Here is a 25550-nt window from a genome sequence, read left to right on the forward strand (position 1 = left end):
CATAGTTGTCTGTTTTTTTCACAATTAAACCTTACTAGTAAACTACTGTGCTTTACTAATAACACTACTAGCCCAACTTGTAGGCACTAGTAGCCTCCTGGGCCCTACTCGTAGCATCAAAATGCCCACTAGTTGTGTTGCCTCTCTAATAACATGTAGTTATCCTACTAGTACAGCTACTAGTGTGGAGAAATGTCAACCAGTAGTGGAAAAAAATACTAGTAAGGCACAGTCATGCTACTATGCACTTTCGAGGACAAGGCGTTTATTAGTACATGAACCTCAAGCTGGCTATCAAGGCTAAAAAGAAATATATGGGTTTTTTTTAATTTGGCGGAGCTCCGGCGATGACAGTCAAGCGAGTGACCCCGCCCCCCGCCTCATGCTGCGAGCGGGCTGCCCGGGTGCACACACCGAGCGGCCTCATCTTTTTTTTTTCTTTTTTTTTTTTTTTTTCTTTCGGCGGACCGAGCTGCTTCTCGGCACCGGCGGCGGAGACACTTTCGGGGGGCAGACGAGAACCCAGCACAACTCGTCCAAAAAGAGCGAAAACAAGAGTGGAATTCGTATCGTGTGGTTGCCACGGAAGTTCCACTCGGATACGTGCTGGATATTACTGCTGTACGTCTTGTTTGAGGTGAGTCCAAGTCACTGTTTGCTAACAGAATATTGAGCTAATGTATTTTTTTTTTTTTTTTTTTTTTTTTAATAACTGTGTCCCTTATAACTAACTTGCTTGTGGTTTGGAAAAAAATGAACTAAACAAAACTAGCACGCTGTTAAATAAACAGTAACTGTTGCTTGTAGTTAATGACCATGATGCGTGATTATTGTTATTATTTTTTTTAGGGGTTCCCAAACTGAGGATTGGGGACCCAAAATGGCTCCTGGGTGAGATATTTTTCGAGCATGTTTGACTGATTTTGGTGCACCATATTTGTATTTAACATGCAGACGTGGCTTTAATGGGTTGGTAGTTTGAATTAAGTGGGGTACATACCTACAGATTAGTTGACATGTTGGCAATTTATGAACCGAGGTATGTACTTCCAAGGCGCAAATATTTTGCAAAGGTCACTTTGTCTCACCTGTACAACTCAACATTTATTATCATCTTTAAATACACATTTTGATAAAAGGACATGTTTTTTCTCTCTCGAAAAGGCAGTACTTTTTCACTGTTGGACCGAAACCTGAATTTGGTACAGTTAATATTTTTTCACGGATCTATACTATTGGCGGGTCTGTTATTTGTTTTTACACGTTATTGAAAACCTTGAAGTGTTGAAAATGGCTCTCTTTATTTATCCATCCATCCATTTTCTGAGCCGCTTCTCCTCACTGGGGTCGCGGGCGTGCCGGAGCCAATCCCAGCTATCATCGGGCAGGAGGCGGGGTACACCCTGAACTGGTCGCCAGTGCGATTGGCAGGGCACATAGAAACAAACAACCATTCACACTCACATTCACACCTACGGGCAATTTAGAGTCTCCAATTCATGGATGTTTTTGGGATGTGGGAGGAAACCGGAGTGCCCGGAGAAAACCTACGCAGGCCCGGGGAGAACGTGCAAACTCCACACAGGCGGGGCCGGGATTTGAACCCCGGTCCTCAGAACTGTGAGGCAGATGTGCTAACCAGTCGTTCCACCGTTCCACCCGAGAAAAGCAAAGGGCAAAATTTGTTTTGAGTACGTAAATGAATTTGCTTTTCCTGTAAGGAAAGGAAAAAAGAATAGTTCTATTGGAAATTGGAATTTTGTAAGATTTTAGTCAAAGGCCATATGTTGTAGTACCAAGACTGACCTGTGAGAGGCAGCAAAGTGTAACAGGGCATCCAGACTGCTGAAAAATACAAAGCACTAGAAGAATCTAAGCTTATTGTTAGCTTATGTGATGACTCATTTAGTGGTTGCAACCGTTTTCTTTGTCTTTTTTTTTTAATATGAGGTGGATGAGTTGTGAGACGCATCATACAAACACTCAACACAAACAGTTGCTCCTCCATTTGTGTCGGCCAACAGCGCCAGCTTCAGCGAGCTTGCTGATCGGCCATTATTCCGTGTTGCTTCACAATTACAGAGTCCGTGACTTGGCCCAAGTCGGTGCTAACCTCCGACATACGGATTTGTCATCGTAAATATTGATTATTTATGTTTGTTGGCTCCTGTCGTTTTCAGAGCAAAAAAAAATGTAAAAATCCCTCTTAACACATCCCTCTCCACGGGGTAATCACTCAGGATAATCTTTTATAGACATCCGAGAATCCGTCCGGACGGGTGGGGAGGAAAAATGCTTCAATTTGTCCCGATTACTGGAATGTGTGTACCCTGCTTGGCTTGAGTGGTGTGTTGTCAATCCGGCTTGAAGTCTGTGTTTCCGTGTTGTGTTTTTAATTAAGCCGCTCAAGTGTGTGTAACCAGACACCATTACCTCCACTTGCTATGTGCAGCTGTTAGTATACACACACACACACACATCCACCCATTCACACACAGACACACACACACACACGAACACTCACTCATTGTGATTGTGACTCCTGATCCCTCCAGCTGTTTTCTGTTCTTATGAAAGCCAGGAGCACTAATGAAGAGGTTGAAGGTCACCAAAGATGGCGCAGAGCACCGTTTTGTTTTTTGTGATCCCTGGCCGGGCTTATTTTAATATATGGATTACTTTGGAGTTGGGATGGAAGCCTACCAAGGTCTGATTGGATCATAAATAATCCAGCACAGAGCATCTCCTCTCATCTGCGTTGAATCCACAACGCTCGATGGGGTTGGTAGGAAAGTTAATGTCGATCTTATTGTGGGAAAAAATTATTTCGCCTGATATTGACTAGAATACCTGAAATAAATCAGTGGAGACCAATTAACCTGCGCAGTTTATCTTTGCAAAGAGGTCAGACAGTCAGCATGGTGACATGCAGCATCTATCTGGCCATGAAATGGTTTTAAATGTTTATTTTAAAAAAAAATAAAATTACCTCCAAATGTCTCATTGGAAATGCATGCCCATTTTTCACATCTATACAGTCACCGTGGTTTTGACCAGACGTATGGTGAACCCCTAGCATATTTGCGGTCAGGCAATTGCAAATTTGTCTACTTGTGGATTTTTCTCGAACCCATTTATCCATTATTTGTTGAAGCACTCAATCATTCACTGTTTTTGTGCTGAGGGCAAATCAATAACAGTATGGCTTTGGCATCATCTGGTGTCAAGGAATTATGTTGAAGTAAGTTGAGGAGTTCTAGTTAGACTTAAGCAGTGCTTCCCCGCCATCTTGTGGCGTATAGAGGCAATTACAAAATATGGGCTCTAGTTACATGCCGTGTTGAACGCCAGGAAATAGAAATGGGTTTTAAGGCAAGTTTTGGACCAGCGACAGAATTCACACTCAAGTTCACATCGAAGGACAAGGCTTCAGCAAAGCTTACGTGCACGTTTTTGCAATGTGTGAGAACCCTCAAACCCTCGACCTCAGAACTGTTAGAGGGATATGTTATCCACTAGTCCGTCGTGCCGCTCCAGAAATCGATCTCCTTTCATCTAATTAACCCAAGTGTTACGATTCACTATTGAAAACCACGGAACACAATTGAAATAAGTCCTATCACAGATATCGAATTTTCCCATTGCACTCTTAACATACTGCAAAGGCTGCACATGCTTAAACTCTTCCTCCCGATAGCGTTACATCACCTCTCCACGGGAATCATTCCGCCTCACTACCAGGAGATGCTATATCATCCTTGGCCTGTCACCCGAGCGCAGGCTGAGGGTGGGGAGGTTGAGTAGGTGTGGTGGGACTCAAGGGGCAGAGACAACATGGGGGATTTGTGGGTGCCGGTAGGAGGTGATAGCCAAGCTCAGGGTTGCAGCAGTTTAAGAAGAAGGGAGGCGGGAAGGTAGGGGGAGGCGTGATGCTGAGCGGGCGTCCCGATCATCACGGACAAGCCGAGCGAGAACACCACCACGGTCACGGTCAATTTGACGTTAGCGTCGTAACTTAAGGCGGAGTCTTAAAACTGTCATTGTCGCTCGGCGTGTCGGCACTCCCCATTGCCGCGTTTGCATTGCCAAAACCAGGTCGAAGGGGGTCTTCGGTTTTCTAGTTCGGCTCCTAAGGAGGCGACGTGACCCGAATTTGTGTGCGATTCTCAACGTGCCGTAATCAATAACCTATGCTAATGCAGTAGTCAACTATTATCCTTGTCTTCAGATTTCAAAACTAGTTATCTAATAATATGATTTGGTGATTATACATTTCACTGTTCTCACGGCCCTCTGAGGGAAATCATAACTACAATGCGGCCCGAGACAAAATTAGTTTGACACCGCTGCTTTAAGCAATGGATATTTGAACACAAACAACACAGACAATGTAACAATACTCGCAGGCATACATTCTTTATCTTCTGCGAAAAACGATGAATATTCCTACGACTCATAGAGGAGGTGAGACCGTCTCCGTGTACATAATATCTGTATGTATGTATGTATTTGACTGCCTCGCTGTGGCCAAAAAGAAGCAAAAACTAAATAAACTCCCCTCAGGCCACCATTTGCAGAAATGGTATTTTCATCATGTAATAAAGAACATGAATGCCAGGAAACCCCACCTCACACTGGGCTTAGTTTGTGCTCTTTGCAACAAATACCGGGACTATTTCCTGCAAAATAGCATGTGTTTGTGTGTGTGTACTGTGTGTATAAATGTTGATCGTGAGGTTACAATAAGTTTGATTGTCTCTATTCAGTGTGTTAGCATGTGTGTGTGTGTGTGTGTGTGTGTGCGTGTTGTTTTGTTGAGATATGTTCATGGGCAAGTCCCAGTTGTGCTTCTCAGTCCCCTCAGCTGTCATGTGTCGAACATCACGTCATCATGGACAGCTGTCAGAACATTTTAGAGAAAGGGTCTCTGTCTCGTGCGTGCGCACAACACACACGCGCACACATTAGGTCACATTAGAAACACCTCTCATTAGGATTTAGTGGCGCTCGACACGCCGCTAGTGCAAACCCCAAGCACGCGGCTTATTGTACAGTTAATACATTGTAAAGACCAAATAATGATTTCTCACGCTGTTTGGTTTGCAGCTTGTTTTTATTGCGCGGTATAAATTACTATCAAGCGCTGGTCGTTTCATAAGGAACTTTGCTGTTTTGGTCTTTCAGAGGCAGGAAGAATAGTGCTTATATAAACGCCGTAGATTGAATTTTAAACGCGCAAGATCAAAGACAAAAAGATAGCCTCGGCCTTTATTCATTGCCGCGTCCACCTTTTGTGGTTTTCGACAGCTTTTTAATCAGTGCGAGCCCTCTGAAGTGCCTTCGTTCCCTCATTAAAAATATAAGGCTACACGAGGATGTTTATTCACTGATTTGTATTTTCTTGATACGGCTGCGTTAGTGACTTGATGTCTAAATGAGCAGCATGTTGATGCCAAGCAATAACAAAGTACTATCAGATGCCAGATATAAATTCATGTGGTGAACCATTTTTATTAACCAAATCCCATTTTGCGTTGATTTGGCTTACGCAAAGCCGGATGGAATGATGGTGAATTTCCAAGGCTCTGCAATATTTATTGTCCCAAATGAAACCCATGGCTGTGACTTTGAGGCGTGGCTGTACAAACCGTTCCTGGTCGTCTTGTGTCATCATCAAGCAGTCTTGCAACTAGCGGCCCTCTTTTACCGACTTCAGACCATGAAACGGCCCATTAAAGGCCGTGCTGCCTGTCCGCTGTCCTTCGGTTCGCCATTCAGTTCCGTTCTTACAGCAGAGACGTTATCTGAATTTGTGCAGTCGAAACGCCTCATAGTCTTTGACGAACTTACGCTAACGCCGTAGCAATGTTATTACGGACGTTAAAATTATGGTAAATGTTTGGATGCACAATTGAAAATGAAAACAATGAATCATACGCAGATTCAAACTAGTTCATCGCGCACAATTCGTAACGTTCAAAAGCTATCTATGGAGAAGCCCGCAAACCGAGGACCCCCTGTAATGAGAGTGTCTCGTGTGCCATAAGTACAGTAGATGCCAAGTCAATTGGAATCTGATAGCGACAAGCTCTGAAAGCCTCTACAGTGTGTAAGCCAAGCTGGAATCAAAGCCGAGTGTATAATGGACACGAGCGGCCGCGCTGCACATCACACGGGAACGCGGCAGTGCTGAAGTCTGCCAACTGCTCCCAAACATCCATTAGTGGGCCAGTCAAACCGTATTTGCGCGACACGGGACACCGCCAGTCGCCTTCTTTGCTGAAACGGCATCTCATCCGTCTTTGCCGTCTTCCTCTGCTCTTCGTGCCTGCGTGCAGGGAGCTAAAGCGGTCTCGCGTGTCGCCGAGTGTCAGGAGGCTGATGTACGAGGGCCCGGGTGACCCGTGCTGAAACAGCAGAGCGCACACACACAAAGGCGCATACACGATGCAGACAAGGTTGATGGATGAGAGGAACTTGGCCTGGTATGGAGGCCCAGCACAGTAAGATCCAGATGTTTTTATTTATTTGAGATGCACTGATTTGCTGACCAATATTGTTTCCTGCTTTGGCTTGGCAGTAAAGAACATTCAGTGATACCTCCATCTATTGATTTAAAAGACTGTTATATCCTCACATGTGGTTGGCTGGCTGAAAATGTAGCTGCCAGCAACCCGTTTATAATGCAAAATCTTCTTCTTTCTGTTGGAGTATATTAACTAGAATCATATGGACTTCACAGACCTTTTGTTGCATTGAAGACTCAGTGTTGTACTTCTGGTTTTAGCTACTTTATTGCGGTCTGAAATGTGTATCCGGTCTTTGTCTTACATGGCCAGAATTCCAAAGACATAAAATTAAAGATTTAAAAAAAAAAAAACAGTTCTCATAACGTCTGCAGCTGTCTCTTCTTGCCCGGAATGTTCTTTCCATTGGGGGGGGGGGGGAAGAAAAGAAAAAAAAAAAAGCTGATTCAGCGGAATGGGCTTTTTCAGGATGTTACACCTCGTAAGATCTTAATGTAAGCAAGCAAAGTTCTGTTGACACCCTATTGTTTGCACGTATGCGATTTTTAAAAATCCTCTCAGCCAAGTTTTTTTGTCGTTGGAGGATGCATCTGATAGATGACCCCATGGCAAGCTCTGCACATGACCCTCCCCGCCATTGCCCACCACCTCCCCCACTTCGTCTTCCTGTGTCAGCTGACTCGTCTGGGTAAACTGTGGCGGACTTGTCTTGTAGAATCTGGGAGGCCAGAAAGAAAGGGGGCCTGCGAAGGTTTGTGTTTACATCATGATTTCCTGCTCCGATGAAAATGTAGGGTCAGTCCGTGCCTTTTTAATGGCTGACATATGTTTTCCTGGGAAACTATTGGGATTCTGACCCAGCTGCGGTATCGGAAACGTAACTCCCACTACCCTCTTGTGCAAGAGTCCAGCCTCCTCCCCCTCTGAGTTCCCAAGACATCCCAGTAGGCCCTGGATGACGTCCCAGAACATTTGGCTGTTGCCGAAGGTGCTTTATGAGGTGATAAGCCATCAAATCTTGTTAGGCATGGTCTGCTTAGGTTAGGACTTCAGGTGTACACCCCCCGGTGTGGCACGGGCATGTGTAGGACCCAAATACAGTACACCGGACCACAGGAATCATTGGAATTGACTTTAATAACGACTAGTCCAGCAACAGATGGGTGAGTAGCAACGCTGTAAACTTCAAATTCCCGACAAAGAGTCGTTGAAGATTAGGAAGGGTTTTTTATGGTCGTAAACTTCAAGGCCCAGATAAAGAGTCTTCGAAGATTGGAGCAAGGGTTTGGAGCCAGGTCCTGTAATGCTCCGTAATCCACAGATAGCGGGATGGGGAAATTTAACACTTTAGGATCGTTGTAACAAAACACCAAAGAGTCACGGGGGTAGGCAAAAGTGCTAAGGCAGAACTCGTGGTCTTGGGCAGAAGACTGACCGAATAGAATGACGAGGCCGGAAGGTCAGGGGTTACAGGGTTCGTAACGGGAGATCAATCCACAGAAAAGTGCTGGAGCATCTTGTATCGGCGCGTATCGAACAATCTGGCAGTGAGTGAGACAACAGCAGAGCCTTAAATAGGTGGGCGTGGCTGACTGGCAGAGGGGGGCGTGGCCAACTGGCTGAGGTGGGTGCGGCTGACTTACAGAGTGGAGAGTGGAGAAACTAGACGACAGGAATGTGTAAGAGCCACCAATTTGAGCGCATAAGAGATTGTATTATTATTGTATCGTATTATTATTATTGGTTATTTATATTGTATTCAAATCGTGTCTTAATAAAGCTATTGTTTTTTCACTGTAAGATCTGTATACTTCCTTTTGCACGCCCGCCATTTCAACATCGCTAGCTACCGTATACGTTAAATGAAGTTTGCTTGTTGTTGTTTCGTGGACAGGTTGGGGAATGTGTGGTGGCAGCGATCGAGGTCTGCCAACTCTTATCAGGGTGTTGAATGGGGTGCGTTGCTTGAAAAGGTTGAAATCAACATAGCTAGCTATACGGTAAATGGTTTTTTTTTTTTTTTTTTTTTTTTTTTTGATGAGCTGGGGAGGTTGTGACGCCGGGAAAAGGAAAAATGCATTCCAAACGATATTGACTGAATGGGAAGGGTGACTTCTGGTTTCGTCTCAGCGTGACGCAACTCAATGACCGAGGTGCCGTCGGCCCCTGTGTCGTTGTCATCTCTGCATTATCCCGCGGAGAATTGGTTACGGAGGATTGTGTCTGTTTGCTGTGTGGGATTTCTTAGAAACGGGAGGCACGGCACGGATAAAGAATTGGATGAGGACGGGTGGGGGGTTTGTCTTGTGTGTGATCAGCAGAAAACTGAAATCAAGTCCTCAGCAGGAGATGCGCTGAGTGTGTGCCTTTGTGTGTGTGTTGGCTAAATTTTCAATGAACTATACCAAACAATGTGATTCTTTGCTCATGCATGCGTCCTCAAGCCTCCCTCTGGCATTTAACATTGAAAAGATGCATTGTCCTCACAGGGTTTGATATTCACATCATATCAGGCTGGGACGGGGGCGGGGGGGGGGACCCTCGCTGTGTTTGGGGTTCTTTGGCGTACCCCCACTCACCCACTGTCCACTAGACGGAACTGGGTCAAAGTTTACTGGAGCGTGCTGTTTGAGTAGGGGGCATTGGTGAGGTTGCGGGGGCTTAAAGGGCATCCTTCGTACCAGGGACCACCCTCCTCTGCTGGGGGCTTTGCTATCTTGTATCAAAGCACTTTAAAGTTCTTGTCAATTCATCACTGTTAGTAATTTGTTAGGGAACCAATTACAAATGTATTTTAGTGGTAGATTAATTGCTAAAATAGGTAAGAGAGAATATTTTAAATCATTTATGTCCTATGCAGTGGTCCCCTGCATATTCACACTTCAGTATAGAACGGACCAATAGGGGCAGGGTAGGGTCGTCTGATAAATCCGACTTTTTTTTTTCTTCTTTTGAGGCCATATGCACCCACATTACTGTACAGTCCAAAATTATTGTTTTGTAGATTTTTTTCATACCTTAAAACGCCCAGAACAGTACAAAGGTATCGTAAATAAATATAAAAACAGCTTGAAAAATGTTTGAATATTTCACATTTTATCCAAACTTACAACAGATCTGTGCTTTGTCATGGTGACATTGTTAACGTACAGTAATCATAGATGAGTCGATTTTATGAGCCGCGAGGAATTTGTGTGCTTCCTAGTTTCAAATCTATCCCCAAAGGCGAATGGTTTGACAAAAGGAAAACTGTTACTGTATCAAAAGTAGCATGTTCCACACTCCAGAAACTTGTGTTTGTATTCCTCAGAGTTAACACTGCTGCCATGCCGCTCTCTCTCACTACGCTGCGAGTCCGTGTACAATAGACAAGAGATATTTCCATTATGACATGGCCGCCAGATTGATGCGCCACATTCAACATGGCCGCCACGTAGGCACAGGAGACACATCTTTTGGATGCTGATTCCCGTTAGCCCATCTATGGCGTTTCACGTTGGATGTTAGTTAGTATTAAAATATAATTATAAATTATATGGTTTTGTTGAACAGCACGTTATGTTCGTTTTGCAGTAAACTTCAAATGGGAGTGACAAATAAATGGCCTGAAGAAAGCACACTTTGACTCCTATTTGGAGAACTGTGCGAGCGAGTCTTGTTTAATTTCAACAAAGTGATGTTATACAGTAGTCACTGCTCATCCTGCTCATCACGAAAATAATACCATACCTACCGGGTGGGGGTCATTGTAATCCCATTTACCCACTCTTGAAAGCGACCGCCAACACCCTTTGAGTTGATTGAACTACATCCGCTGACCTTTTTTAGCCGAGCATACCGCCGCAGATTATGACTACGGCGTGTCTTGTAATGAGCGGCAAGGTCAGACTGTGTGGGGTCAGAGTTGAAAGATCGACGATCACCTACCTAGCTTGTCACTATTTTGAGTGCAGCAATTTGAACGGGTCTTTTCGTTGCATAAGCGAGCTCAGATGTTTTCTGTAATACGTGCGAGAGCTGCCGCATACACTGGGAACATCTTCACGATGAAACCGTCAGCTCCACGACAGCTGGAACGCTTCATCTGGATCGTTTTGCTGGCTGTCGGATGAGACTTTGCTGGCTTGGCGAGAAACTGTCATAGATCAACCTGATGAAGGTGAAGGAGAAATAGAAGAAGGGGGGCAGTGGATGAAATGAGGGCAGTGTCATGCTGTCTCCTTTTCTGCTCTGGGTTGGGAAGGGATTAGCATCACTTACATAACACTCACCCCATCCAATCTCCCCTCTTTAACTAGCCCAACTGCCCCCCCCCCCCCCCCCCCCTTCTCCCAAGACCACAAGGTTGCTGTTGGCTTGAATGTTCGTCTACTGCAGTGTTGTCCAACCTTTATTGACCCTAAGCACATATTTTACATTTGGGGGGAAAAAAATCTTACGGCATACCACCAAACAAAAATGTCACAAAAAGTGGCTACTTCGGTTAATAATCTACATTCTGCCCTCTGGTGGAAGAGCATTTAATTGTTCTGCCCGTCACTCTACTTCTGTAGCATAGATAGATGAACAAACATGCATTATTTGTAGTGAATGAATCATTTTCTGGAATCACTGGTTTACTGCACTGGGTGTCCCAAAAGTCTGAACACAAAAGAAATACAGTGATGCCTTGACTTATGAGTGACCTGACATTTTCATGATGTGAACAAGCCATTGCTCTGTCGGTTTATTTATTTATTGATTTTGACTTGCGAGCAAACTATTTGAGAGACGAGCAGTTAAACAACCACATAACTTGCCTCATACGAACGTCCGCTGGTTTAGACAAAAGTCCAAATGCCGTAGGCTGGTTAAAAATGCTAGCATCTATGTCACTGTTAAAACCATTTAAACGAAATCTAACACAAATGGTGCAGTAACACCTGTATCCAGACAATAAAACAAAACTCACAGGCATATATTCTTTATCCTCTAAGAAAAATGAATAATATTACCACAGCTTACTGAGCTGCTGTGACCGTCGTCTTCGTTTATATCCGTATTCGAGCAGGGGGAATCTCCGCCGGCGCCATACAAGCCATCTTCTACACATATAGTATATCTCCATTGTACTGTAGTCAAACGCCCTTCACAGTGTATTAGTGCCCTCTATTGGTGGGAAATTGGTACTGTAGGCAGTAACTCAGCCATACATAGTCAGTGGGAATAAGGATATAGCGTCTTGCCTTGACTCTCCCGGGCCATTTTAACATCAACTGGACTTGATCGCAGGGTAGGTTTTATAACTAACATCGTGAATACAGTGAACCTATCCTCTAATGTTCCCTGGAAAAATTCCACTGTTTTTGTCATCTTCGTCCTGAAGTGAGCTGAGGAGCTTAATTTAGACAAAAGTAGTATTTTGGATTTTGTTTTCTGATAAAGCAAAAGGAAAAAGAGAGAATAAGGAGGAAAAAAAAGGGGGGGGGTTGTGGGGATGTTTTGGGGCTGGATGTCTATTTATAGTTTATCCCCGCTGCTGGGTTAGACCGCCTGGCCCAGCGCAGCACAGCTCAGCATCCATGTCAGTCCTCGTGTCAGTCTCCATTAGCTTTGCACACACACACACGCCATTACTCTGAGGGCGTATAAACGCCTGTCACGCAAACGTGGGAGCACTGACCTTTGCCACTCAGCTGCGAGGTAAAAGAACCCACACAGTGCTGTGTGTGTGTGTGTGTGTGTGTGTGTGCGTGTGCGATGAAGATGCTGCGCAACATCAGTGGGAAATTGAATGGTGCTCATCTTCCCATTAAAATGAAAGCTCATGGAAGCGGTTTAAAGTTTATCTCCGGTTAGACCTTAACCATTAGACGTTCACCGAGGTGCTGGCATCTTTTTTCGAAGCTATTTTTCCAGCTGCGGGTGCCAATTGAATGTGTTGCCTTGTAGGACTGCAATTTTCAGGCATTTTCAAAGTTGCTTTCTATGGGAATTAATGAGGATTTAACAAAATTAAATAAATATATATAATAAACCCCCATTTATAAAATTTCCAAGCCGAAATACCGCTGCTCAAGTGAAGTGAAAAAAATAAAAAAATGGAGCAACTAAGGTACTGCAATTTGAGCAAGGAGAGAGCTATTTTGCAAGGGCGTCAGCTGATGAAAAATCGAAATGTTTATATTTATACTCGAATATGATACCTTTGCATTCAATTACAATTCATTCCCATAAATTGCCACAGTTGTCATAGTTTTGAGTTCTTAATTTGAAATGTTTTCAAAATTTCCTCACTTCAACAATCAAATGTACTGTATGTCATTTGTGTCAAATGATCAACTGTGATTATAGCGGCGGGGGGGTTCACTCTACCCATTTCTATCAGCACTCCACTGAGTTCTATTTTATTTTGTCGTGCCCCACGAGAAACGTAGAAACAGCACTTTTAATCCTGTGACGACTCTTTCGAATCACTGGTTTTCAAAGTTGGTGACTGACGGCGTGGCGGTTGCACAAGCCAGCACGACTCTCGTGTGTTCCAGTAGCACATTTACTGTAAGTACATGTATGGACGGAACGTCATTCATCGGCGCAAATGCATTCACAGCATACGCACGTGTAACCCTGTCTGGTTTTCAGCTTGTGCCACATTGCTCTCTCCGAGGCAAGAATGGGATAATTTTTCCGTGTCTTTTGGTGACACCATCCGCACACGTTTGATTGGCATTCACAGGGAAACGTGACTTGGCGGCTGTGAGGAAGTAGTCATCTGAAGCCATTCAAAGTTGTCTCTGTTGAAAGCTCCTTGAAGCCAGCGGAGCCAGATGCTGACAGATGCTGCAGCTGAGTGTCTGTAACAGCCCCATGGCAACGTCATCTGTCCATTTCATTTGCCTTTTGAGCGGCGGCGTCTGCTCATAGGAAAGTGATTGGGGGGAAGAAAAAAGCTCCAGACAGAGAATACAGACGAGATAAGAAGGCATGCGAATGAAAGAGCAGCTACCTCGGAGGCGCACAAAAGACAAAGATGACGCTTTTGACACTGAAAAACTATGACTGAAAACATTCCAGCCGTCTTTGTTGCGAGTTAGTTTGTATTCTCTCTTTTATTTCTACCAAACGGTCACTTTTGGTTGCCCTTCGCCCACCCACGTTTGGCAGATTTCCCACTGAAGACTCTCATTAGTCAGCTGCTGTCTGAGCATGCAACATCATTCATTCTCTTTCCAACAGGGATTTTTCACTGTCTAGCTTTATTTTTGGCCACAAAAACAAAAAAACAAAACAAAAAAACCAGACTCTTTATCGCATCTAATCTGGCCACCAAGACAGAAGAGGACTTGGAGGAGAAGAATACCGTATTTCCGTAAACAATGACCAGGGGAGTTTCTTTACTCAACTGCAGATGGGGAAGGCCGTGTCTATTAGGGGGGCCTTTACAGTGGTGCCTTGACATCGGAGTTTGTCCTTCTGTGGCCGTCTCAAATCGTCTTTCCCCTGTTGATGCAGTTTGCTTAAAGACGTTACGAAAATGTCAGTGATTGTGTCGTCGCTTGTAGTTTTGACAAAAGAATGAGCGGGCTCCTGTGACCTAACATTAGTAGCTATGCTAGCTCCAGGTTACGACGATCGCTCCGTATTGAACTCAATTATTGATGTGGCTGAATATGCTTTACCGATACGACTAAACTCCTTCGGTGAAATTGTCGGTGTGCCTTGAGCGAATTGTAAGTAATACAGCCATTTGGCGTAGAGATCAGCAGACCGGAAGAGGCGGGGCGAGATCAGTCCTAAAACCGCAAGTGCGTGGCATCACCCTCATTCGTCCTAACCAGCGTCGGTAGGCTATATTAAATTAGCTAACGATGTTTACTTTACTGTAGACGTGCAGTTGTGTAAGCCATTTCTGCTTTTTCAGTAAACACATTGCATTGTATCTTATTTGTGTGAAATTGATCCCAAACTTTGGACATCCTCTTGGCTCGTGCTTGCTATTATGAGTCTGCAGTAAAATTAGTCTGTGATGAAAAATGATCACTGCGAAATCCTGCGATATATATATATATATATATATATATATATATATATATATCTCACAAAAAATCCCCGATATAAAATGATATACAGGTATGTACAATTTTAAAAATCTGCGATACTGTGAAACCACAAAAAGTCAACCTCAATATGGCGGGGACACCTTTGGTTGTCAGAACTTTGCCCTCAATTAGCTCAAGGTGAAAGTGCACCAAGCCTGACTTTCGTTTATTGTTCAGAGGGTAAAGTGCAAGACTGACAACTAACAAGAAAGAAAAAAAAAAAGACTAACAAGACTGGAGTGAACTATAACCCACAGATGGATCTGTCAGAGCGCCACTCGCAAACGCTAGTTCCCACACATCTTTTCCTTTACCGCCAAGACGAATGGCTTTCATTAATCGGAGCCGTTTGTCTTGTGCTGTGAGTTTGGAGGTCAGTGATTAAAGCTTGATGTCGGCACAGTTGCCAACTCTCAGCGCTACGCTCATTCTCTCTCTTTCTCGTGTTCTTTCCTCTGCTTTGCTACTTCCGATGACTCGTGTGTCGCCTGCCACCTAATCCCGGACGAATAAAAGTCAGCAATTGAAGCAGCAAATCATCTTTTATGTACGCGTGCTTACACAATGTGAGCAGGATGGAAAAGTGGGCCAAGCATCACACGGGGCAAATTATGACAACAAAGAAGCTTTGCCTTTTTTATTTATTTTCCTTCAACGTCACAACAACAAGGAGCCTCAGAGTCGGAATACATTTTGAGCTTCTTGCTAATGTTAGTGAATAGAGCAGCCGCATCACTGAAAAATATTCTACTCTTTCAACTAGCGGTATAAATAGATCCCATAAAATGCAGTCAATTGTGTGGACGTTATTGTTGATTAATCATGTCTTGAATCATGAGGAAGAAATTCGAGTGCACTTTTTGAGGTAGAGTGAGCCCCCACGAATTGGTGGTTTAACATTCGCGCGGGATGGGTGGCTGGTCGGAACTATCCTCCCTCGCTGTTTTTGTGCTTCGTGAGGTGAGGAATGTTCATTTCGAAAGGTCATAGCCTTGTTGAAAAAGAAAAAAGTGCTCTGCCGCCACCTTGTGGCATCTGTAGGCAGTTACACACCTTTTTGGGTGGGCGACAGTTGCTTGCAGGTGTTTGTTATCCACAGAAGGGTTCGGTCTGTGTTGCCGTCCATCCAGGTGATGACAACAAACTGAAAAAAACTGTCTCAATATTCGGAAGTACACAAATGTTTTGCTTTTTGTTGCTTTCTTTTCGTTGCCGATTGCCTAGCTTCTCCACCTAACCCTTTTCCCATGTGAGTGTATCGAAGTATACAGTCAAAACCCAGATAAAACGATTGCTTAAAAAATATAGCGGTATAGCGTGGGGTATTTTTTCTCCTTTCCATCAAGCTAATTTCATCCTCAAAACTTGTCCCCATTAGGGAAGACCCTGACCATCTGTGCTTCTTGGGGGACACTTTGTTAGCACACTGATACCTAGTCAGTACAAATGTTTGAAGAACTTTTACCCTTATATCATTTATAAACAAAAGACCAACCAAAAGCCCTAAAATGTGAGCTCATGATTTGACTTGCGTCCATTTTCCTCAACATTGACAAAAGCCTGCAGGCAACGTAACGCTGCCTCCTGAAAGACAGCCAGGCAAGCCGGTCGGTCCTCTTGCACCAAAATCAATATTCGTATCGCATCGCTGAACTCGTCAAACCGCACAAGAAGTGTCACTGGCAACAGAAACTTGGGAATCGGAAGATCAAAATCTGTTTTATTGGATGGAATAGTGTGTAACAAAAAGTTGTACAGCTTCACATTGTCTGCATATAACAAAGCTGAATATACTAATGTAGATACCGTATATCTTAATCATCAAAGTTCATGCATTATTACCTGACATCCATTCATCCCACTGTGCTACCTGACTAATATGGGAAAATGTTTAACAAAAAGTGAAAAATATCTATATATATAAAAAAAAAAATGCCACTTCTGATCTGACAAATGTGAATTTGTGGGGTTGGAAGTTAAAATCATCTTGCAAAATGCAGTTGTCGTCAGGTGGGGGCAGTATTAGCTCCTCGCAAGCCTGACCGAGGCTCTCCTTAAAGTACATAATAGTGGTCGTGCATCTGATGATCTGTCAACGTTGCTGTATGAACTGTGCATTTTGTTTTGTCTCCAGGCCAGCGGCAAGGCAGTGGGGGCCCAGAAATGAGCTTCGTTCTGGGATGAGATCTTTTGAGCATCGCCCTGTCTCCACCAGAGCTTCAGGAAGAGCTCCTTGGGCAACAGAGTAAGGTAAAAAGGAAGTCACCCTATGCACTGGTCTAAGGGGAGAGAGAAACAATTAGAAGTGATATACACATCTCACAAAAAGTTAGGGATATTGGACTTTCGGGTGAAATTTCCTTTTTTTAATGGGATATGTTAATCAGCTTTTTTCTTTGTACTCAAGTGGTTTACAAAGTTTTTAATTACATTGCCTTTGTGTATGTCAGGTACTCTGTTGATGAAATGGGTTGTTTCAGAATGATTTTATGGACACTATATAATAAAAATCAAATACAGGGACATTTGTGTGTACAGTATGTAATAATATCAAGAGGTGGTTATACATTTATATGATTTTCACAGTCGTCCTGGTTCTCTGGGGGAAAATATAACTACAATGTGGCCCGTGACAAAAATTACAGTAGTTTGACACCACAGGCCTAAGCCAGTGTCAACAGCAGGTTGCAACAGGGATACAGAAAGACTGGAAGAGGCACAGAAAGGCATAGAAGTGGAAGACAGGGTAATGGATCAAACGCCTGAATTTTGCTATTCAGCTTCTTGTTAGAGAACAGCTAGCTGTGCAAAAAGTACTGAAACACTAAACAGTTGTACACGTGCGGTCATAAGTGTAGCGCCGATCACGTGAAGTTCATCTGGAGAGGTTGTAGTGCATTTTAGGTTCATCCTGAAATTTTACCCGAAAAGATGAATATCCCTAACTTTTTTTTTTTTTTGTATTCATGGAAATGCAAGTCTTAGCCTCTGTCTTTGAAGAGTCAGTGTAGAGGGATCAGGTTGGGTTTGCGTGTCAGTCAAAGGATGAGTTGAGTAGAAGTTCAAGGGGTCAGGAATTCACAGCTGAGCACCTGGCTGGTACGAAATCACATTTCTTCCCTCTGTAAGCTCACTTTTCACCTCACTGCACCTCAATTTCGATGCGTTTCCTCCTCACAATCTAGAGTGCGTTGTTTGTTTGTGTTCGGGCCATGCGGCTCTGCAGCCTGACCTTATCATGGCGGGGGGGGGGGGGGGGGGTGTTTGCGAGATGTTCGCCGAGATAAGCGTGTGCGCACAACAACACAGCAGCAGCTGTCTTCCTACCCTCCTTCCAGCGTTTATCCATGACAGGCTTCATAGGTTCCTCTTGTCCGGGCCCAGCTGTCCACATCCTTCACTAGACCGGAAAGATTTGCACCGCCTGTTTTGACACGGTCCCTCTCATAGCACAAATGGCTCACAAATGCCTTATTTGTTTGGCCTTTTTTCATAAAGTTTCCATGAAAAATGTGTCACATAACAAACATCGGAGTTGACACCCCCATGTAGCTTTTTAGCACTTCTGCTGCCTCACATTGTGTCATTAGTCTGGTGTAGTGATCATCCAAATGCTTCATAAACAGTTGGTCCAAAAAATGTACTGTATTGTGCTGCGCTGGTCTCTAACCCTTAACCCGCTGGTACCACAGGATGTTAGTGTTAGTTTACAAGGCGGTAAATAGGGCTGAAGCTATCGAATATTTTTAGAAGTGCTTATTCTACTCATGATCCTATTGATTAAGCGAGTAATTAGATTTTTTTTAAAATGCTTTATTACATGACACATTTGCATGGGAGTTGCAGGTATTATTGTTGTCCACTTGTGGTCGCCATAGTACACATTTCATAATACAATAGCTGTGACTTTGAGTGTGTGTGACTTTAAAAGGTTTTGCCTGGCGAGTGATGTGGGAGTCAGGAAATGAGAGTGTAGAGTTGGCTGTTTTGAGCTCAGGTTAGCGACTGGCTGTCAACTGGTTAACCGCTAGCTAGTTTGCGTGCCTGAGCGTCAGTTGTGGCTGTAGCAGCTCATGTATGTAGTTTTGCTACGTAGTATACGCATTGCACTTTTTTTTTTTTTTTTTTTTTTTTTTAAGTGTGAAAATGATTCCAAACGTTGGACTCTCTGTGTACGCACTCTTTCCTCCTGGGAACTTATTTCTACATGGAGTGATGCGCGAGTCTACAGTAACATTCGTCCACGTCGAATTATTCAAATCAAAGTATTCGAAATAGTCAATGAATCGTTTCAGCCCGAGCTGTAAACAAACGGTAGGTCACTGGGCTTTTACATACATTTTCCATCTTAATTTCGACACATATGCCGAAGACGGTTATACAAAAATGGAGTAGGCATTTTCTGTCAACTTTTTCTCATTTTTTACTTGATCACTGTTGGGTACACGCAGCTGTAGCCACCATGCAAGGTATTAATACTTCAGGATTTCCTTTAGACCAAATTTTGTTTTTCGTTGACATCTCCCAACAAACGCGCGCGCACACACACACACACACACGCGCGCGCGAGGCTCAAAAGCTTTTTTGTGTTACTCTCCGTGTGGCGAGGTGGCCAGTGTTAATGGCAGCAAAGTGCACAGTGGGAGAGCTTAAGTGAACTTTCTTCTCACTTGTTGACCACCAAGGGACTCACGGGGGTAGTACATGTAACGTTTAAGTAAAAAGTTGAAGAGGAAAAAGAACACACAGACTCACACACACACATCTGCTCTTGTCCAGCATTACTCAGCTTTTACTGGTCATCCACTTTGGCACGCAACAAGAGACATCAGTGTGTGTGTGTGTGTGTGTGTGTGTGTGTGTGTGTGTGTGTGTGTGTGTGAGAGAGAGAGAGAGATCTGTAAATAGCCTGATGCTGAAACAGTTGGTGCATTAATCACGTGCATTAGCAGGAGTCAACCTCATTTCAGCATCCCAACCGTGGATCAGGTTGCAAAAAGCCTCTCCGTGTGCTTTTTTTTCCCCTCTGCGCATCGATGTGCTCGGCCATTTGAGCATTTATGCAAGATCCTTGATATCCAGTTTAAGGTCTATGTACTAGTATGCGCTTTGTGCTCACTAGTTAGATAATCCAATACACTAGTGAACAACTGTTTCTTGTTAGTAATGTTTTTCCACGACTGGTGCCACTTTTGCCCGAGAAGTATGAAATTGAATCTGACTAGTCACCTACTTTTCTGCTCTGTTAACGCTACTAGACCTAACTAGTAGTTATGTGTCACGCACTAGTAGCCTCCTTGACACTGTTATTCGCACCACAATGCCCACGAAATGAGGCTACGTTGAAATATTGCGATCAGTTTGATAACTGCATATTGTCCCTGTAAGGTCCTTGCACTAATATGCATTTTGTCCTCACTCGTAAGACAGTTCAGCACATTTGTAGAAAAATTGCGCTTTTTCCCCCCCACTACTGTATGTATGACATTTCCGCATACTATTAGGACAACTGTACAAGTTACTAGTGAAGCAAAACTACTAGTGGGCATGTTGGTGGTACTCATATGTCTACTCGGTGAAGTGTTACTAGTGCAGCACAGTAGTTTATTAGTGAAGTTTATTTGCATACTAGTAGGCCAAACGTGGCACAAGGAGTGGAAAAAGCATTTCTATATGTATTATATTATATTATATTCGGATATCGAATATGCTGAAACGGCTTTCCGTACCTCTGACATTTTTTTTTACGCGCTAACAAGCGCCCTCCCTCACCTCAGGACGCGTGATCAAACGTTACGTAATTCATCCCACGTGGGTTCATCGTCCCGCCCTCGCCCCCCCCCGAAGCTCCTCATTTTATTAATGTTAATAATTTCAGCAGAGGGGGTCAGATGCTGATGATTGGATGGAAAAGCGGGCGGGGGTGTTGCCTCGCCTGCACTCATGTGCGGCCTCTAAAATAAATAAATGCATGACACAATCCTATGCTGGAGATGGAAGATGCATAGAAAAAAGGGGTTGGTCCAAAAAGGAGAAAGAAAGTTGGTGGGGAGGTGTTAAAAGATGGAAACAAGAGGAAGAAGCGTGGGGGGGGGGCGGACAAAAGTGAGAGAGGAAGCAGCAGGAGTGAGTGAGGGGAAGGGGGAGGCAGGAGGCGGTGCTAATGCAGACAAGCAAGGAGGGAGAGCAGAGAGGAGTGTGGAGAGTAGGACAGGAGAGGAAAAGAAAAGGGGGCGGGGGGGGGCATCCGTTTTGAAAAGTGTCAGGATATGAAGAAGTGTCGGAGCGGCGCAGATGCGAGGGCGGCGGCGCCGGGGAGACGTTAAGACCGCAAAACGCGCAGCCACCGGACGGAGTTTCCCCCCCAAAACGATCGAATCCAAGCGGCGGCAGGGATGCAAGGCTCTCGCCGGGGTGAGTGTTTGCACAATGTGTGTCTATATGAGTGTGTGTCTTGTAAAAGCTCCAAAGTCGCCGCCATCCTGCTGTTTGGCCTCATTTGCATGAAGGCAAAGTTTGCTAGAGGAAACTTTTGGTGTGGATGTGAGGGCCACAGTTGGAGGCTTGAACACTTGGAAACAACAACAACAACAAAAAAGTAGCTTGGCAGGAGGACTCACACATTCCTAATGGACTTAACGGCACTGGAAGCTTAAATCAGCTCTCATCTCTTACATTAAATAATGAATGTTGGAAAGTGGAAGCAGCAGTTGGATGCTTCAGTCAGCTGTCTACATGCAAATGTTTCACTTGAGGGGCCATTTGAGCTCAAAATGGATGAAAACAGTGACATTTTGGTCATTTGCTGACATGTATTCGTGTTTTGGAGCTTGAAATGTGAAGAAACTCGAACATGAGCACAGTTTCGGTGCCACCACTGTGTCAGTGCTTAGTGGCATTTCGTACAGAAGTGTTTGGCCCATTTTAAAAAAAAAAAATTTTACATGAGAAAAAAAATCTCACGGCACACCACCAAAAAAAAAAGTCACAAAAAGTGGATACATGTGTCAACATGGAATAACATTTATTTGTTCCGCCTGTCTCTGTATGTCACTGAGAGATGAACAAAACTAAAAAAATGTTTTTACAAATAAATAATTATTTTTTGGACCAATTACAGTGGATAAAGAAAGTGTACACTGTTCTAATGCTAGATGTTTTTGTTGTTGTTGTTTTTTAAATGAGACCAAGCTGAATCATTTCAAAACTTTTTACACCATTAATGTGACCCTGAACAACTCAATTACAAAAAAGGAAATGATAGCCAACTAAAACATCTGAACTTTATTTGGTGTTAATCAGAGGTACATGAATGGTGGCAGGTGTGTGCTGACTTTGAATGTGATTGGTTAATTCTGGACGCAGTTACATCCCCAGTAATAAGAGGGTGTGTACACTTGTGCAGCTACATTATTTCAGTTGTTTATTCTTACTTTCCCTCTGAAAGAATTTTTTTTGTTTTCAATTGAGTTGTAAAGCTAAATGGTGGCTAAAGTTTTGAAATAAATTATCTTCGTCTCATTTTTTTAAAATACCGCAAACACCTGCCATTTTTCAACAAGGGTCCGTAAACCTTTGATATCCACTGTAAATAAAATGCGATCACTTCAATTCTATTAGGTAAAAAAAAAGTGTGATAACTACGTTACAATTCGAAGTGAGAAAGCGCAGACTATATTTTGACCAGTGCCACATGTATGATCACAATGTTTGCGATTGTGAGACAATCATGCATGATACATCAAGACGTTACCGAATCTTAGATCTGACCCTACTTTTACAATGGTTGTTGTTGTATTTTGAATTAGCCCGAGAATTCCCTTAAGTTGTTGGCCAGTAGCTCTTATAATATAAATGATCCAGAATGCCCAAACATCACCATTAAAACTGTCGTAGTGGAATGAGGAGTGATGCCTGTGATGCTCCTTACAGACTGTCGAGATATTGATTTGAAATTTCAACCTTAGAGGAACCCAAAAAAAAAAAACGTGGTTTAGTTTGTCCTCAGACAGTTGGCCTGGAGGAGGATGTTATTCAATCTGCACACATACCACACATTGAAGATAAGGTGCAGGCTCAACACGCGTCAGTCTTGTAGTATCACAACTTTTTGTGTTTCTTTAACGAATCAATCTGTGACCGACACCGTTTCCGTCCTGTGCGTGTGTGTGTGTAAAATTACAAGACTGCTCGTGTGCCACTGGCCACAATTGTAGTATGTGAGCAGATGTTTGTAGACGGCAGAACGTGCCCGCCACTCTTTGTAGTAATCAAGGTGACGTGTTGACATTTTCATCTGAGCGAAGGCCGTCATTAAGTGGCCGCCGCTGCGCCGCGTAAACACGGCCGCCATAAATGGGCAGGTGCCGGGGCGCTGACGTAACTTTGAAATGGAAAATGGTGACGGGTGATGCGGTGTGAATCAAAAGACGGCGGGTTACCTCACCTCCTCTGAGCGAAACCAGTGAGGTAAACGCGTGGTGCAGGTCGCACGGAACCCTTTTTCCAAACCAGTCTACCCCCTCCGTCCTAATCCTCCTCCTCATCCATCTTTCTCCACTTTACCAGCGACACGCATTCAGAGCTTCAGCACCTCGACGCATATGTCGGATATTTTCTGAGATGAGTGCAAGTGAATTATACATCAAGGCTAGCACACTTGAACTGAGGCGTAGCTGCTTATGCAATAGCAACTCGTTTAGCACCACTGCCTCGACATTAGCAATAGCTCGCTGCAACATCTTGACAGGGAAAACAACAAAAACAGAGCCTGGTTAAAAGCTACATGTGATAAGCAATGTAAACGAGTAAAGCTGTCACAGCCCACCCCCCACTTCCACTCTCGCATAACAGGCCAATCTAAAGTGTGAGATAACAGGCCTTTTCTCTCTGCTCTCTGCCCTGTGTTATGCCGAAACAATGGCCCTCCACTGTGCATAGAGCCGGAGGCTGCAGGGGGTGAAGGCAGGGAAGTTTCGGAGAGAAAACTTCGACGCAGGCAGCCTGTAAAAGCTGTCATTTTCCCTCCTTTTTTCTACCGCCTGAAATGAAGTCAAGTGCGTGATAATATTGGCTGGGTTCTGTTTCAAAGGTGGATAAAAAGAAGAATCATCTTTATTGTCATGAACGAATGCATAGTCTTGACATTTGTCCTCTCCTTTTCACCCATCACAGCAGTGAACACCGTAAAGACACAGTAGTGCAGGGACTTGGGAAGTACGGGTAGTTCAGGATATTGGAGTCTTCCTCAAGGACACCACACCGGGGAGGCATTGAGGGTGGATGATCCCTCATGATAAAACTCACATTATTTTGCCCACATTCTTCTGCCGGTTGATATCTTGAACCTGGATTCCCACTTTGGGGTGTTAGCGTTCCTAACCACTTGTCCACGGCTGCCTCAAAGGTAGTGTAGATGCCGAGGATAAAACCGGGGGCCTCATACACTGAACTACATCCCCTTCCTTAGCTACATTCTGTGTTAGCCTGAGCTACTGTTACAACTCTGATGCAGCAATTGTCTGGGATCTCGCTATAAAAAAAAAAATATAAAAAAAAAAGAGAGAGGCTACTGAAACAATATCTCTTTACTGTACATACAGTCAGAAGCAAAGAGGGGCGAAGGTAGTGAAGTTTCCGATTGAAAACGTATGCTTTCTGCAGACGGAGCACATCTAAATTTAAGTCTCAGATCAATGTGTCCTCAAAGTTAAACATCTCAAGTTATCATTGATTCTCACAAACAGAAAAAGTCCACTGCGTCTTTAAAAAGGACACTCTTGATATTTCCGGTGTCTGCCTGTCTGACCGCCGTCGGGTCGATGTCAGCGTCTGGAAAAACTCCTGGAAAACACAACATTTCCAGCAGATCAGGAATTTCAACCATCGTCCTACTTTTTTTTTTTTTAAACAGACAGTCTCTTTCCACCTGCACCAGTCGGCATCTGCCCAAATGAGTGCTAAGCAAATCTGATCCAGAGCCATCACAAGTGATCAGTCAGTTGTTCACGATTTAATCAGTCATCCAGTATTTTGACGAGCCTTTCCTTTAGAGAAAATTGTCTGAGGTGTTAAAAAAGTGCAAAGGAAAATCAGTCCATGCTTTAATTTAGCTCATGGAGGCCATTGACCAGGCGATGACCAGTGTTTTGTCTGCTCTAATGAATTTTCCTCGACAAGCTGCGCTTGTAACCTCATTTTCTTCATCTGAGGCTCTCGGCGGAGACACAGACGCGGCAAGTTGATTCAAAATGAACCCATAAATAAGCATGTTCTAGACAGTTTGTGTCCTCAGATGACCATCTCGTCATCACGCTTCTCACACGTCATTGATGTCTAATGCATCCTACTTTTTGTCGTTAGCTGGCTACTCTCTCCGTCAACCCCTACGGGTGACTTTTGGCGTGTCCCTTTAGTAGGATCGGAGTTCGGTAGCTGAGAGCTCTTGCATCCAAATTGAAGCCATGGGAAGCCAGCTCCATCCACGGTGTGGATCGATAAATCCCGATCAGGCTTCCAGTGCTGGGTGTTTAGCTTATATCTGCATCATAACTACCATGACATTAACACATTCACTGCCATTGACGGCTTTAGAAGTCAAATATCCATGTTAACTGGGAAGGCTGGCAGTGAATGAGTTAAAACGGGGAGGCTTTGTCCCGCCACTCACCGAGCGATGTGGCGGAAAGCGACTTAAGTGGACCATTGCTAAAAAAAATTAATCAGCAGCTCTTCGTCGCACACAAAGCGATTAATACTGCACATTGATCGATGCGCTGCAACAGAAAAACTGCGACCTTGTATCATGCTTTGAGGCTTTACATAGAATATACTGAAATGTAGTCATTTTCATTGAACCAGAAAAACATGGCAGCCAATCCTCAAGGAAGAAGCAGAAGCCCGCAAAGACAAAAAAACAAAAAACAGGTGAGAATAAAGCAGAAAG

The 25550-nt window shown here is 43.9% G+C and overlaps 1 protein-coding gene across 5 annotated transcripts in view; it reads left to right on the plus strand.

Annotated features, from left to right (window-relative positions):
* Nucleotides 1-475: 475 nt before the first annotated feature.
* lzts2a (leucine zipper, putative tumor suppressor 2a) overlaps nt 476-25550 on the plus strand; it is a 43435-nt gene continuing 18360 nt past the window's right edge. The window contains exons 1-2 of one of the 5 annotated variants that reach the window (XM_061690598.1): nt 476-637; nt 16740-16855. The gene's annotated coding sequence lies outside the window, so the exon portion shown is untranslated. Of the gene's footprint in view, nt 638-7493; nt 7691-16739; nt 16856-20784; nt 21020-25465; nt 25532-25550 lie in introns of those variants that run through there. The other 4 variants (XM_061690601.1, XM_061690600.1, XM_061690602.1 and 1 more) reach the window with 4 other exon arrangements.

This window comes from Phycodurus eques, chromosome 11 (genome assembly GCF_024500275.1).
Source record: "Phycodurus eques isolate BA_2022a chromosome 11, UOR_Pequ_1.1, whole genome shotgun sequence".
Classification (NCBI taxonomy): domain Eukaryota; kingdom Metazoa; phylum Chordata; class Actinopteri; order Syngnathiformes; family Syngnathidae; genus Phycodurus; species Phycodurus eques.